At 36.9% G+C, this 15,669-nt stretch overlaps 1 protein-coding gene across 1 annotated transcript in view; it reads left to right on the top strand.

Moving 5' to 3' along the window:
* MNAT1 (MNAT1 component of CDK activating kinase) overlaps nt 1-15,669 on the top strand; it is a 255,821-nt gene that overhangs the window by 968 nt on the left and 239,184 nt on the right. The gene's annotated exons all lie outside the window — the stretch shown is intronic.

The following is a 15,669-nucleotide window of genomic DNA, read 5'->3' as shown; positions in this document are numbered from 1 at the left end:
CTGTGTATTTTGAAGAATAAGTGCAGTGATTGGTAAAAGTGTTTCTTACCGTATTTTTTATGGTTAGATGTGTGTGGTTCACTAAAGGTGATTCTATAAAGCATGGGATGTAAAGTGCTATATTATGGTGAGCATATATTGTATTCCTGTAGTTTTTCTGAAGGTTTCTCAAAGATAAAAATGATGGATAATCTACAATGTGGTAGACAAGGTCTTTGGGTAAGCACAAATTGCGTGATTAGTTGTAGTTTTGATGATTTAATTGGGATTTATTAACTTAACTGGTCTATTTTTGTGTACTTTAATATAATCTTTGTTTTTATCCTTTATCATGATGGAATGGTTTAAGATTAGAAATGAAGTAAAAAGTACCCTGGCCAGCTAGCTCAGTTGGTTAGAGCATCATCCTGATATGCAAAGGTTGCGGGTTTGATCCTAGGTCAGAGCATGTACAGGAACAAATTGATGTTTCTGTGTTTCCCTTCCTCTCTCTCGAAAATCAATAAATAAAAAATTTAAAAAGTAAGGTAAAAGTAATCAAGTAGAATGCATGGAAAAGAGAAGTGAGGCACACGGCATATAGATAGGCTATTAGTTTTTTTGTGTGTATAATAGCTATTTTTTTATTGGTTTTAGAGAGACAGAGAAGAGGGGAGAGAGGGAGGGAGAAAGTAAAAGAGAGAGAGAGAGAGAGAGAGAGAGAGAGAGAGAGACAGGCATTTATTTGTTGTTCCACCCAGTTGTGCATCCCCTGGTTACTTCTTGTGTGTGCCCTGACCCAGGATCCAGCCCACAACCTTGGCACCTTGGAAGGATGCTCCAACCACTGAGCAACGACCTAGTCCTAATCTAGTAGGTCTTTAGAGAGATTTGGTTCATTTTCTTTAAATTTTCCTGTACCAGATTTATTACAGTGGTGTTCAAGGATAGGGTATTTGATTTTTTAGAAGGATACTAAATGTAATTGACTGGATGAAGCTTTCGTTTAGTAGAAATTAGCCAATCAGTAAAAATTCATGACAGTAAAAATCAGTAAAATAAATGGCATTATTTAGACAATTATGAAATAACATTTTTTTGGGGGGAGGGGTTATTTTTCTCAAGTAAGAAGCAGGAAGGCAGACTCCCACATGTGCCCTACCGGGATACACTCGGCATGCCTACTAGGGGGCAATGCTCTGCCCATCTGTGGCATTGTTGTGTTGCAACTGGAGCCATTCTAGTGCCTGAGATGGAGGCCATGGAGCCATCCTCAGCACCCGGGTCAACTTGTTCCAATGGGGCCTTGGCTACGGGAGGGGAAGAGAGAGAGAGAAAAGAGATGGGGGAAGGGTGGAGAAGCAGATGGGTGCTTCTCCTGTGTGCCCTGGCTGGTAATCGAACCCTGGACTTCCACACACGGGGCTGACGCTCTACCAAGGAGCCAACCGGCCAGGGCCGAAATAACTATTTTTAATTAGAAACTGCTTTTGTTTTATTCTTAGTCCTTTTTTCTTTCTCATGAAAGCTAAGAGTTGTCCCAGTCATTCAGGTGTTGCATTTGTTTTGGTTTATTTGCTAACCTGTTATAGACCACATTTTACAGTCCTTTTTTGACTTGAAATATGAACAGGCCTGACCTGTGGTGGTGCAATGGATAAAGCGTCGACCTGGAATGCTGAGGTTAAAACCCTGGGCTTGCCCGGTCAAGGCACATATGGGAGTTGATGCTTCCTGCTCTTACCCCCTTCTCTCTCTCTCTCTCTCTCTCTCTCTCCCCCCCTCTAAAATGAATAAATAAGTAAAAATAATTAAAAAAAATATGAACAGTTGAGTAAGGCTAAAAGAATAAACTTCTGATTTTGAATTCTTTACTCTTATAGGCTCTGTGGTTTTACTAACTCGTGTTTCATTTTTATCTGTACAGTAGGGATAATAGTGCTACCTATATTACAACATTTGAGGATTAAATATCTATAAAATATTTGGAAGTGTTTAATAGAGATTCTGTTACATAGTATAGTATTTGTTCAATATATATTGGCTATCATATTATCATTATTATTTGTGGATGGTATAGGAGTTAAGAAAAAGTCAAATTAAAACAGGATTTATTTGGCTTGCTATGAAAGACTTACCCAATAATGATTACCTTTAAATGAATGAGATTATAAAATGTGAAAATATAGCTTTAATTATAATGACCCTATTATAATTTTCTTAACATGAACTCGTCATGTTCTCTCATGAAATAGGATTATATATACAGTATCTTCTTTTTTTTATTTTTTAAATTTTATTTTTTTAATGGGGTGACATCAATAAATCACAGTACATATATTCAAAGAAAACATGTTCAGGTTATCTTGTCATTCAATTATGTTGCATACCCATCACCCAAAGTCAGATTGTCCTCTGTCACCTTCTATCTAGTTTTCTTTGTGCCCCTCCCCCTCTCCCGCCACCCCCCCTTAACCACCACACTCTTATCAATGTCTCTTAGTCTCACTTTTATGTCCCACCTACATATAGAATAATGCAGTTCCTGGTTTTTTCTGATTTACTTATTTCACTTCATATAATGTTGTCAAGATCCCACCATTTTGCTCTAAATGATCTGATGTCATCATTTCTTATGGCTGAGTAGTATTCCATAGTGTATATGTGCCACATCTTCTTTATCCAGTCATCTATTGACGGGCTTTTTGATTGTTTCCATGTCCTACAGTATCTTCTTAATTTTTTCTTTATATGAAATCTTGGATATCTTTTCTAAATCAGCCTGTACTATAAATGTCTTCTTTATTTTTAACAGTTGGAAGGCAGTCCACTGTGCATTTGTACTATAATTGATTTAACAAGATTCTTAGTGAATATTTAGATTTCCTTAATACACTTCTTAGTCTGAGAAGAGCAGGTACATATTATGATCTAGTATTACTATTTGTATTAGTTATAAATTGTTGTGCAATGAATTACCACAAAACTTAGCTTAAAACAGGAAACATTTATTTTTAAAGGTTTTATTTATTCCTTTTAGAGAGGGGAAAGCGAAGGGTGGGGAGGAGCAGGAAGCATCAACTCGCATATATGCCTTGAACAGGTAAGTCTAGGGTTTTGAACCAGCGACCTCAGGGTTCCAGATCGATGCTTTATCCACTGCACCACCACAGGGCAGGCCAAAACAGGAAAGATTTATTACCTTACATAGATTCTGAGGGTCAGGGATCTGAGAGTGGCTTAGTGATTCTGGCTCAGGTTCTCATAAAGTTCTCTTAAGCTGTTGTCTGAGACTGCTGGAGTGTTTGTTTCCAAGGTCACTCTTGTGGCTCTTGGCAGGAGGCTTCAGTTCTTTCTGTGGGCCTTTGATAGGGCTACTTATGACATGGCTTTTCTCAGAATTATTGATGAGAGAGAACCAGAAGCCTCAGAGTCTTTTATAATCTAATCACAGAAGTGCCATCATGTAACTTCTGCTGCATTTTGTTAACGCTGAATAACACTGTTGCAACGTGGGAGGGCATTTATACACAAGAGTGTGAATACCATAAGGCAGGCATCACTGGGCCATCTTGATGCTGGCTATCACACGGTTTTACTTACGTTATTCTTTGTTTCTGTTTTCAGGTAGCAAAGACATTTTGGGCAAGTAGCAAAAGCATTCTAGGAAGCAATTGATGGAGCGAGTAGTAGTGCTTCCCAAAAGTTAGGAAGTGTAGAATTATGGAAAGATTAATTAGGAGTACTATTTATGGGAGTAAATACAGGAGTAGAAAGGCGAAAAGAAGTGAAACATGATGAAAATACTCATCTTCCGATAACTGCTAGCAATTGAGGAAGCATATTCCCTTATGTATCAATTCAGTCTAGCAAACAACCAAATGAATTGATTGCGTACACATCCAAGATGATTGCATTCCATGTTTGTCTTAATTACAGAAAAGGGTCATTTTTATCTTGTTTATAAGGGCCACCTATTTTAAGAAATGGGCCTTTCACAGAATTCTTTCATAGACTTCTGAAGGCATATTGCATTAGGTAGAATCAGTTATATTCCCATTTAACTACAGTCTTGAATAATTTATTTTCTATCTCAACCATTCTTGACAAAATTTAGCTCTGAAACTTATGTGTATTTGATTTTACTAAATGTACTTTTTTCACTTGAAACATATATAAGATGGCCCTGGCCAGTTGGCTCAGTGGCTAGAATGTTGGCCAGTGTACAGATGTCCTGGGTTCTATTACCTGTCAGGGCACACCTGAGGAGCAACCATCTGCTTCTCTTCCCCTCCCTTTCCCCTTTCTCTCTCTTCCCCTTTTGCAGCCAGTGGCTCGCGATTGTTTCCAGCATTGCCCATGTGCTGAGGATAACTTGGATGATTTGAGCATTGGCCCCAATCAGGGGTTGCCAGGTAGATCCTGGTCTGGGTGCATGTGCGAGTCTGTCTCACTATCTCCCTTTTCTCTCAGTTAAAACAAAAACAAAAAAACATATATAAGCTAAAGTAGTAGAATAAACCAAAATGTGTCCTGATATATAAAAGTCAATATTTTACCATATTTACCTAAGATGTTTTTCTTCCCTTTTTTCTCTGTTCCTCTTTTTCTCTCTTACTGGTGTTACTGGGGAGGTTGCAAGAATTATCTATTTGAATTTTGCTGATTGCATCTCTGTGGTATTGTGTAATATGTTCTTTTGTATTTTTTCTAAATTATTAGTTATATTTAGAAGCTTTATTAGATTAAAATTATATTTATTGTTGGAAAGAGTAATTCATAAGTGTTATTAATATATTTGTTTTAACTCAGGGGTAGTCAACCTTTTTATACCTACTACCCACTTTTGTATCTCTGTTAGTAGTAAAATTTTCTAACCGCCCACCAGTTCCACAGTAATGGTGATTTATAAAGTAGGGAAGTAACTTTACTTTATAAAATTTATAAAGCAGAGTTACAGCAAGTTAAAGCATATAATAATAACTACTTACCAAGTACTTTATGTTGGATTTTTGCTAAATTTGGCAAAATAAATCTTTTTTATTTTTTTATTTTTTTGTATTTTTCTGAAGCTGGAAACAGGGAGAGACAGTCAGACAGACTCCCGCATGCACCAGACGGGGATCCACCCGGCACGCCCACCAGGGGCGATGCTCTGCCCACCAGGGGGCGATGCTCTGCCCCTCCCGGGCGTCGCTCTGCCGCGACCAGAGCCACTCTAGCGCCTGGGGCAGAGGCCAAGGAGCCATCCCCAGCGCCTGGGCCATCTTTGCTCCAATAGAGCCTTGGCTGCGGGAGGGGAAGAGAGAGACAGAGAGGAAGGAGGGGGCGGGGGTGGAGAAGCAAATGGGCGCTTCTCCTATGTGCCCTGGCTGGGAATCGAACCCGGGTCCCCCGCACGCCAGGCCGACGCTCTACCGCTGAGCTAACCGGCCAGGGCTGGCAAAATAAATCTTTATAAAACAACTTACTATAGTTAAACCTATCTTTTTATTTATACTTTGGTTGCTCTGCTACCGCCCACCATGAAAGCTGGAACACCCACTAGTGGGCGGTAGGGACCAAGTTGACTACCACTGTTTTAACTGATGCTGGACAAATGAGGAAACAACACCTCTTTTGGGCAGAACAATTAGGAAAGGCACTCATTCTGGGTAGAAGAATTAGAAAGGGAGACTTTCTGGAAATACTGTTGTTAATTTCTAACTTTATTTTTATAACTTTTTAGTGATTGCTCTAGGTATAACAGTGTTCATTATTTACAAAGTCTATTTAGAGGTAGCATCTGATACACTCTATTATTTACTTCTCACTTTAATACCCCACGAATGTGAACAAAATAATTCCATTTGTTCACCTCTTGTCCTTTATGCTGATGAAGTCCTCTTTTACTTCTGTCTATAATTCAGTATTGTTGATTTTGCTTTAAATAGCTGGTTGTCTTTAAGGAAATGTAGAAAAAAATAAAAGTCTTTAAAAAAAAACACCTTTATTGAGATATGATTAACTAAAATACCATAAAATTAATTCATTGAAAGTGTAGAATTTAGTAGCTTTTAATATTTTCTCAGAGACGGGCATCCATCACCACAGTCAATTTTAGAACATTTTTGTTACTTCATAAAGAAACCCACTAATTAATCATCACTCTCTGACCCTTCCCTCTGCCCTTCTCTCCTCCCCCTTTGCTCCCCAGCGCTAGGCAACCATTAATCGATTTTTTGTCTCTGCAAATTGCCTACTCTTGGACATTTCATATAAATGGAATCATATACTATATGGTCCTCTGTGATTGGCTTTTACTTAGTATGTTTTCAAGGTTCATCCATGTTGTAGCATGTATTAGTACTTCATTTCTTTTTGTTACTGAATGCTAGTCCATTGTATTGATAGCCTACATTTTATTTATGCATTCATTATTTGATTGACATTTGTTTTTCCCCCCTGTTTTTGGCTATTATGTTTTCTTTTTTTTTTTTTTTTCATTTTTTTTAGAGAGGAGAGGGAGAGACAGAGGGAGAGAAGGGGGGGAGGAGCTGGAAGCATCAACTCCCATATGTGCCTTGACCAGGCAAGCCCAGGGTTTCGAACCGGCGACCTCAGCATTTCCAGGTCGACGCTTTATCCACTGCGCCACCACAGGTCAGGCAGCTATTATGTTTTCCAAAGTGGCTGCACCATTTTACATTTCCACCATCAGTGTACAAGGGTTCTAGTTTCTCTATATCTTTTGCTAACACTTGTTTTTGTCTTTTTGATTATAGCCATGCTAATGAGTATAAAGTGGTGAAATGGAGTCTTTTATATCTTTTATATTCACCTACATATTTGCCTGTCTTTGGTGTCCATCTTCTGTCCTTTGATATAATATTACAGTTGTGTTGATTTTCTTCTGCTTGGAGAATATTTTTTTTAGCATTTCTGGTAGTCCAGGACTGTTGGTGAAAAAGTTCCCAGATTTTATATATCTGAAAGTGTTTTTATTTCATCCTGCTGTTTCAAGGATATTTTTGCTGAGTATGAAATTATGGACTGGCATTTTACCACTTGAAAGATAGCATTCTATTGTTTTATGGTCTTCATGGTTTGTGTTGAGAAGTTAGTTGTTACTCATATCTTTGGTCCCCTATATGTAAAAGTCTTTTGGGGCTGATTTCAAAATTTTCTCTTTACTTTTGGTGTCTAGCAATTTGAGTATGATAAGTCTAGGTGTGGTTTTCTTTGTATTTATCCTAGTTGAGGCTTGTTGAACTTAGATGAGTAAGTCAGTGGTTTTTCATCCTATTTGGAAAATATCAGTGATTCTTTATGCATTATTTTCACTCTCTTCTCATTTTGGAGCTCCAATTATATATATGTTAGACTCTTTGATATTGTTCTATAAGTTCCTAAGGTACTATTAATTTTTCTTTGCTCTTTTTTCTTTGTTTTTCAGATTACTTTCTATTGATCTATTTTCAAGTTCACTGACTCTCGGTTAAGCCCATTCAGTACATTTTTCATTTGTTATTGTACTTTTTGTTCTAGAGTTTTCATCTTGTTTTTTTTTTTTTAATTTTTTAATTTTTTGTATTTTTCTGAAGTTGGAAACAGAGAGGCAGTCAGACAGACTCCCCACATGTGCCCGACCGGGATCCACCAGCATGCCCACCAAGGGGCGACGCTCCGCCCATCGGGGCGTTGCTCTGTTGCAACCAGAGCCATTCTAGCGCCTGAGGCAGAGGCCATAGAGCCATCCCCAGCGCTTCTGTTGCAACCAGAGCCATTTTAGTGCCTGAGGCAGAGGCCATAGAGCCATCCCCAGCGCCTGGGCCAGCTTTGCTCCAATGGAACCTTGGCTACGGGAGGGGAAGAGAGAGACAGAGAGGAAGGAGAGGGGGAGGGGTGGAGAAGCAGATGGGCGCTTCTCCTGTGTGCCCTGGCCGGGAATCGAACCCAGGACTCCTGCACGCCAGGCCAACGCTCTACCACTGAGCCAACTGGCCAGGGCCCATCTTGTTCTTTTTAAAGTTTTCATATCTGATTGGATTTCCTATCTTTACACTCAATAAGACTATATATTTCTTTAGTTCTTTGGATATATTTACCTTTAATTTTTTAAATGTATTTTGGCCTAATTCTTTAGAAATATTTGTAAGAACTGATTTAAAAGTTTCTGTCTGCTTGATCTAACATCTTAGCTGTCTCAGGGTTGGTTTCTATTGACTGTTCTTTTTTAGGCTATAAGTCACACTTTTCTTTTTTCATGGTTAATACTCTCCATTTGTACACAGGATTGTGTAGTGGTACATCGCAGAGATTCTGAGTTTTGTTATCTTTCTATGAAGTGTAGTTTTTAAAAAAATATTTCTTGTTGGTAATTCACTTACTGGCTGACCATCTTGAATTTTGTAGGCTTGGTTTTAATCTTTGCAAAGATGGATTTGTGCAGAGCCTAGTGTGTTTCCTTACCTTAGTGCAACTCAACCTGCAAACTTTTAATCCCTTGAAAACTCATTGGGGCCTGATTTTAGATTTTGGGTGATTCTAGAATAGTCTTATTCCAGAATGTAGTCGTTAGTCTTGGTTGAGGCCTTTTTGGTATCTCAGCTGGATGTCTGAGGTGTTAGTGAGATGTTAATGTAGTTTCTCTGACTGGGTGGGAAATACAGAGTGTACCCTGCACTCCTTAACAACCTGTTATTCCTTTCTTAGCCACTCTATTTTACGCCTTGGTTGGTTTTGTCCTGCACTTATGCAGCCTGTTCCTGGCCAAGGACTTATGGGGGTTTCCTGGACAGACTTCTGGACCTTCTGCCTTGTAGATTTCAACCTTATCACGGTTGAATTGTGCCTATTCAGCTTAGCACAGCCACTGTGCCCTTAAACTCTTGCTTGCTGGGCTATGGTTATGGAAGTTGTCTCCAGGTGAGAAGCTGGGGTGACTATAGGGTTTACTTTGTGTGTTTCTTATCTCTCAGGGATTATAGGTTTTGTGCTGCCTGTTGTGTAATGTCTATAAACGGTTGTCTCATACGTTTGTTTGTTTTATGGTTGCTCATGGTGGGAGTGCCAGTCAGGCATCAGTTACTCCATCATTTTTCTTAGGAGATGCTGGCCTTACTGTTGCTGAGGCATTTACTTTCTGTAGCCTCACTTCTATGTGTACATACATGTTTATATTCTTTACCTCAAAATGGCAATTGCTTCTGCTCCTTTAGTATTTCTTTTGTTTTGTAGTTTCTGATTTTTAAAAATTAACAGCTTCTTTCCAGGCATACTTTTCAAAGTATTCTTTTTTTTTTTTTTAATGGAGTATTTGAAGTTGATTAAAATATAATTCTGCAGCCTGGCCTGTGGTGGTGCAGTACATAGAGCATCAGTCTGGAATACTGAGGTTGCTGGTTTGAAACCCTGGGCTTGCCTGGTCAAGGCACATAAGGCAAGCAACAGTCAAGCAGTGAACAACTAAAAGGGCTTTTAGGGAGGCAAATAATTTTGGTGGGTACACATTAAATTTCAAAATTAGCATCAGGAGAACAAAAAAGCTTAGGTAGTTCCAAATCCAGAAATGTTTTTGTGGAGCAGCCACTGTAGAGGAAAGATTTAAATGTTAGACTTTTTAGGAAGGTGGAATGGGATGTCTGATTAGGCCGTCAGGCTGAGCATGGAAGCCTGTGAAAAAGTACATGCTTCAGCTGTACTATTTGTTTTGTCAGAAGGATTGATAGGAAGCTGGCAGACTCAGTTAATTTAAAATAGGAAGGACTTTTAAAGTCCTTCTTTTTAATTCTATTCTATACCTGTCTCTCCTTTCTTAACAGGGAATCTGAAGCCTAAGAAAGGTTATATGGTTGTACTGCCTGCATAGCACTTCCATTTTCTTCCTTCTGTGTAAATCCCAGGTCAATTAAAATTTGATCACATTCACTAAATAAAATTCTTATTAACGTAGTACGATCAGATTGCAACTCAAACCCATTTTATGTAAATAGTGAAAATATTGCAAAATTATCAAAATCAATTTAATATGCTTTGAACAATTTTCTCTTTATATTTTAGTTTCCAGGATACTAGCTTAAGATAAAAAAATACTTTAAACATTCTATAATGATTTTTCCACCAATCCTGTATTTTGCCTTACCTTTTTTTAAATTGATAATATATATACAATGTTATATTACTTGGTTTTTGAGATATAGTCAGATGCAATGTAGGAAGCCTGAATGTCTTGTATTGTTTATGTGATAAAATGATTTAAAGGATAACTTTTTTCTTTAGTTTAAAACATTATTCTTTTTAGTTTCTAATTAAACTAACTAAGCAAAATTTATTTCCTTTTCCCCCCTGTTTTTTAGTATTTTTGGAGAGCGAAAGATCTCACAGTATCTCTGAGAAGTTCATAATTGAGACTTTATTTTGTGTTATATTCAAGTGTCTGGAAAGTTTATATTAACCACCTCATAAGGATAACTTACATTATTTTTATTTTGCATATGTCACTTTTTGATATTGTATATCAATAAATATATACTTGTACAAATAAACATATATTCTCTCCAAAAACACGAAAATGTAAAATTTAATTAACTTAATTTGAAATATTTTGGATTATTAGGTTTCTCTTCATTTACTAAGTTAAAGTATGTAAAAAACAGAGTTTTGAGATGAAGAAAAATTGTTGTATACCTCACTCAATTTTCTTAGAACACAAATATGATAGTGGTTATAGCATTGAAAATTAATGAGGGCTCCATCAATATGGTGCAGTGCCTCTGCATCACTGATTTATATATATTTAATGAGCCTGCTATTCTAATTTCAGGTGACTGAAGCAAACTGCATCTAGCACTAACTCTGATTTTTTTTAGAAATAATTCATTTCATTAAAATTGTAAATATCTTAAAATTTACCAATGTTAAGTATAATTTCTTTATAAGTATATCTACAGTGTTTACTTTCTGGATATAATTAACTTGTCTCTGAACAAAGTGTACATTTTTAGTACTGTTTCAGATAATGCTACCAAAGCATTTTGTTTTAGTTAATCTTATTTCTTGCAACTGATCTGTGGAGTTGGAGAGGAAAATATGAGGGGAAATAACTTTGAAATATAATAAATAGGATTGTGAAATGTGACATGGCAGATGTTATATTTTTGAGATATATATTATATATATATTTGTTATATATAAGAACGATTTAAGGGTATATTTATATATTCTTTGGTATTAGGAATGTAGTTTTTAATATTTGCTTTATTTTTAGTTTTATTTAAAATACTTTTATTTTTAAGGTATCTGTTAGTTTTTTTTATTAGAACACAAATATGATATTTGAAAAATATGAAAATATTTTGACAACAGAAAAGATTGTGTATAATGCTTTTACAGAGCCTTTATTTTAATTATGGCCTTCTGATTCTTGGGTGTCGCCCCTACACACAAATAAACATTTGGTTCGAAATCAATATTATATAATGTGTGATTTTCATGGAACAAGAATTTGTTGAGCTACATATTACTTTATTTTCTAAAAATGCTAATATTGCCAGTCAAATGAATACATAATTAATATAATAAAATTTGATGAAATATGGTATTAGTAGATAAAATTTTTTTATCCATACTTGCTCAAAACCCCTATCAACTGATAGCAAAGGAAGTGAGTTACTTTAGAAGAATGGGGTTTATAAGCAAAATTTTAAAGACAAAACTCTTAAGCTAGTTTTAAGATCTAAAGTGTAATATATTACAATAGATGTTTCAACATTATTCACATTATGAATGTCTATTTCTTATAATTGTATCTGGCACATTTATTAATATTTAATTTCTTTTGGAGGTTAATTACAAAAAGCAATCTCTGTAATGTGCTGCAACTAAATGCAAAAACATACGATTTATAGTAGGAATAGTGTCAATAATAATAAATTGCCATAGCTAGTGTAAGTTTAGTAGTTATAATTCCCCCTTGGGAAATATATTATTTGTGTCTCCTGTTGGCTTTATGTATTTTGGGTTTATATGATTTGGAATTAGAATAGAAACTAACATTTATATATTGTTTGTAGGAGTTAGAGTTAGAATGTAACAAACTAGAAATTATTGAAAACATCTGGCCAAGTGGATAGATTAATAAAATACCTAATAGAGGACAATTAGAGACACGTGTAAATACCAAGGTATTTTTTTTTTCCCCCAAGGTATTTTTTTTGAGCCAGAAATTATAACTGTGCTTTTTGATTATGTTCTCTTTACTAAAACTGTGTTCTCAATTGCTGTATTTGTTTATGGGTTTTTGGTTTCTAGATTATGCTTACAGAGACATTTTGGTGTACTGGTTAAAAGCATCAGTTTTGGAATCAAGGAAACTTGAGTTAAATCCTTGTGCTACTACTCACTTATTAGTTGTGTGATCTTCTGTAAGAGTTCTTTTTGATCCATGGATTCCTAAATCTCTAAAGAAGTGATAAAAAAATATTAGTTTGCAGGTTTGTTGTAAAGATTAAATAAATCGCAAATTGTACAAAGAGCTTGGCATGTTATGCCTGGCAGGTAGCATCTACTATTTATTGGTCATTTAACTATTATTAAGAGTGACGATGTCAATCTTAGCTGGTATACAGCGTTTCTTTGAGAAAAATTGTAAAATGTTGGCAATAATAGAAAATTTTAGTGTGCTAAGGGTAGTGGTCAACCAGATGTAACCACAGTTAGCAATTTCTATGCATATGCTTCTCTTTTATTTTGTAAAGATTAAATAAAAATGGGATTGTGCTGTATGAATTTTCTGCAACTTAGTTCATTCATTTATCAATATATCTTGGATAACTTCTCTTTTGATTATATAGATGGTGTCATGCTCTTTTCTTTCTCTCTCAGGTTTATTTTTATTTAAAATTTAAAATTTATTGATGAGAGAGAGGGAAAGGGAGAGGAAGAAACATCAGTTGTTCTGTTTATCGATTTATTCATTGGTTGATTTTATGTGCCCTGACTGGGGGTTGAACCTGTAATCTTGGAGTATCTAATCAATTGAGCTACTCAGCCAGGGTTTTTTATTTTTCAGTAACAGTTTACGTTCAGTATTATTTTGTATTGCTTTCTGGTGTTAGCATAGTGGTTAGACAATCATATACTTTCTAGTGTTCCCTTTGATATTTCTAGTACCCAACTGACACTATACATAGGGACAGCATACATAGTTATCGCAGGAATATTGTTGACTGTATTCCTGTGCTATATTTGCAGAGTATTCCATCTTTTGAAAATTCATTACTGTTGACCCTTGAACAATGTGGAGGATTAGGGGTCCTGACTTCCAAGCAATTGAAAATCTTCATATAACTTTTGACTCCCACCCCAAACTTAACTACTAGTAGCACACTGTTGACCAGAAACCTCACTGATAACATAAACATTTTTTTTTTTACAGAGACTGAGAGTGAGTCAGAGAGACGGATAGACAGGGACAGACAGACAGGAACGGAGAGAGATGAGAAGCATCAATCCTTAGTTTTTCATTGCGCATTGCAACACCTTAGTTGTTCACTGATTGCTTTCTCATATGTGCCTTGACTGCAGGCCTTCAGCAGACCGAGTTACCCCTTGCTGGAGCCAGCAACCTTGGGTTTAAGCTGGTGGGCTTTTTGCTCAAACCAGATGAGCCCGCGCTCAAGCTGGTGACCTCGGGATCTCGAACCTAGGTCCTCTGCATCCCAGTCCGACGCTCTATCCACTGTGCCTCCGCCTGGTCAGGCAACATAAACATTTGATTAACACAAAATATGTTAATTAAACATAATGTCAATAACAATATATGTTAAAATATTTTAATGTTATATATTGTTACATGTATTATGTACTGCATTCTTACAATAAAGTAAGCTAGAGAAACAAAAATGTTTTTAAGAAAATCATAAGGAAGACAATATACATCTATAGTGTATATTGAAAAAAATCTGTGTATAAATAGACCCATGCAATTTAAACCTGAGTTGTTCAAGGGTTAACTGTAATTTACTATATAACCTGTCGTATAGTAATAGAAGTTTTGGTTGTTTCCAGATGTTTAATATCACAAGTTTTCAGTGCACATCCTTATCTTTGTGTATATATGAGTATATAGGAGAAATTTCTAACTGCAGAATATGCATTTAAAATTCTGATAGATATTAGCAATATGTTTTATTTTTATTTGTTTTACTTTTTCAAATTTTTTTTTTTTTACAGAGGCAGAGATAGACAAGGACAGAGAGAGATGAGAAGCATCAATCATCAGTTTCTTGTTGCGTGTTGCGACTTCTTAGTTGTTCATTGATTGCTTTCTCACATGTGCCTTGACCGTGGGCCTTCAGCAGACCGAGTAACCCCCTGCTGGAGCCAGCGACCTTGGGTCCAAGCTGGTGAGCTCTTTACTCAAGCCAGATGAGCCCGCGCTCAAGCTGGTGAGCTCGGGGTCTCGAACCTGGGTCCTTCCGCATCCCAGTCCGATGCTCTATCCACTGCGCCACCACCTGGTCAGGCTACTTTTTCAAATTTATCAAGATAGAATTAACATGCACTACAGTGTACACATTTAAAGCATATAATTTAATTAGCTTGGCATATTTATTCACCCATGAAAGTATCACCACAATTAAGATAAATATATACACCCCACCCCCCAAATGTTCTTATGCCCTATAACCAATTTTTTTCCTCTACATCTCCAGACCATAGCTGATTTGCTTTGTCTTATCATAGAGTAGCTTGCTTTTGTTATAATTTTATGTAGAATTGTATAGTCTATATTCTTTTATTTCCTGGCTTCTTTCACTCAACTTGCTTATTTTGAAATTTATTCATCTTTTTGTGTGCATCAGCAGTTCATTCTTTATAACTGCGTAGTATTTCATCGTATAGATATGCTAGTTTTTTTTATCCATTTAACAGTTGGTGGACAGTTGGCTTGTTTCCAGTTGTTAGTATTAGAAAAGAGCTGCTATAAACTTTCATGTAAAAGTCATGTAAACATATGTTTTTGTTTCTCTTGGATTAATAGGAGTGTCATGACTAGGTTTTATGGTAGGTGTATGTTTTATGTTGTAAGTTAGGGGTCCCCAAACTTTTTTTTTTTTTTTTTTGTATTTCTCTGGAGAGACAGTCAGACAGACTCCCGCATGTGCCCGACCGGGATCCACCCGGCACGCCCACCAGGGGGCGACGCTCTGCCCCTCCGGGGCGTCACTCTGTTGCGACCAGAGCCACTCTAGCGCCCGGGGCAGAGGCCAAGGAGCCATCCCTAGCGCCCGGGCCATCTTTGCTCCAATGGAGCCTCGCTGCGGGAGGGGAAGAGAGAGACAGAGAGGAAGGAGAGGGGGAGGGGTGGAGAAGCAGATGGGCGCTTCTCCTGTGTGCCCTGGCCGGGAATCGAACCCGGGACTTCTGCACGCCAGGCCGACGCTCTACCACTGAGCCAGCCGGCCAGGGCCGAGGTTCCCAAACTTTTTACACAGGGTGCCAGTTCACTGTCCCTCAGGCCGTTGGAGGGCCGGACTATAAAAAAAAACTATGGACAAATCCCTATGCACACTGCACATATCTTATTTTAAAGTAAAAAAACAAAACGGGAACAAATACAATATTTAAAATAAAGAACAAGAAAATTTAAATCAACAAACTGATCAGTATTTCAATGGGAACTATGGGCCTGCTTTTGGCTAAAGA

The sequence above is a fragment of the Saccopteryx bilineata genome, chromosome 4 (genome assembly GCF_036850765.1).
Source record: "Saccopteryx bilineata isolate mSacBil1 chromosome 4, mSacBil1_pri_phased_curated, whole genome shotgun sequence".
Classification (NCBI taxonomy): Eukaryota; Metazoa; Chordata; class Mammalia; order Chiroptera; family Emballonuridae; genus Saccopteryx; species Saccopteryx bilineata.
The sequence above is the reverse complement of the archived record's forward strand: the minus strand, read 5'-3'. Positions and strand labels throughout refer to the sequence as shown.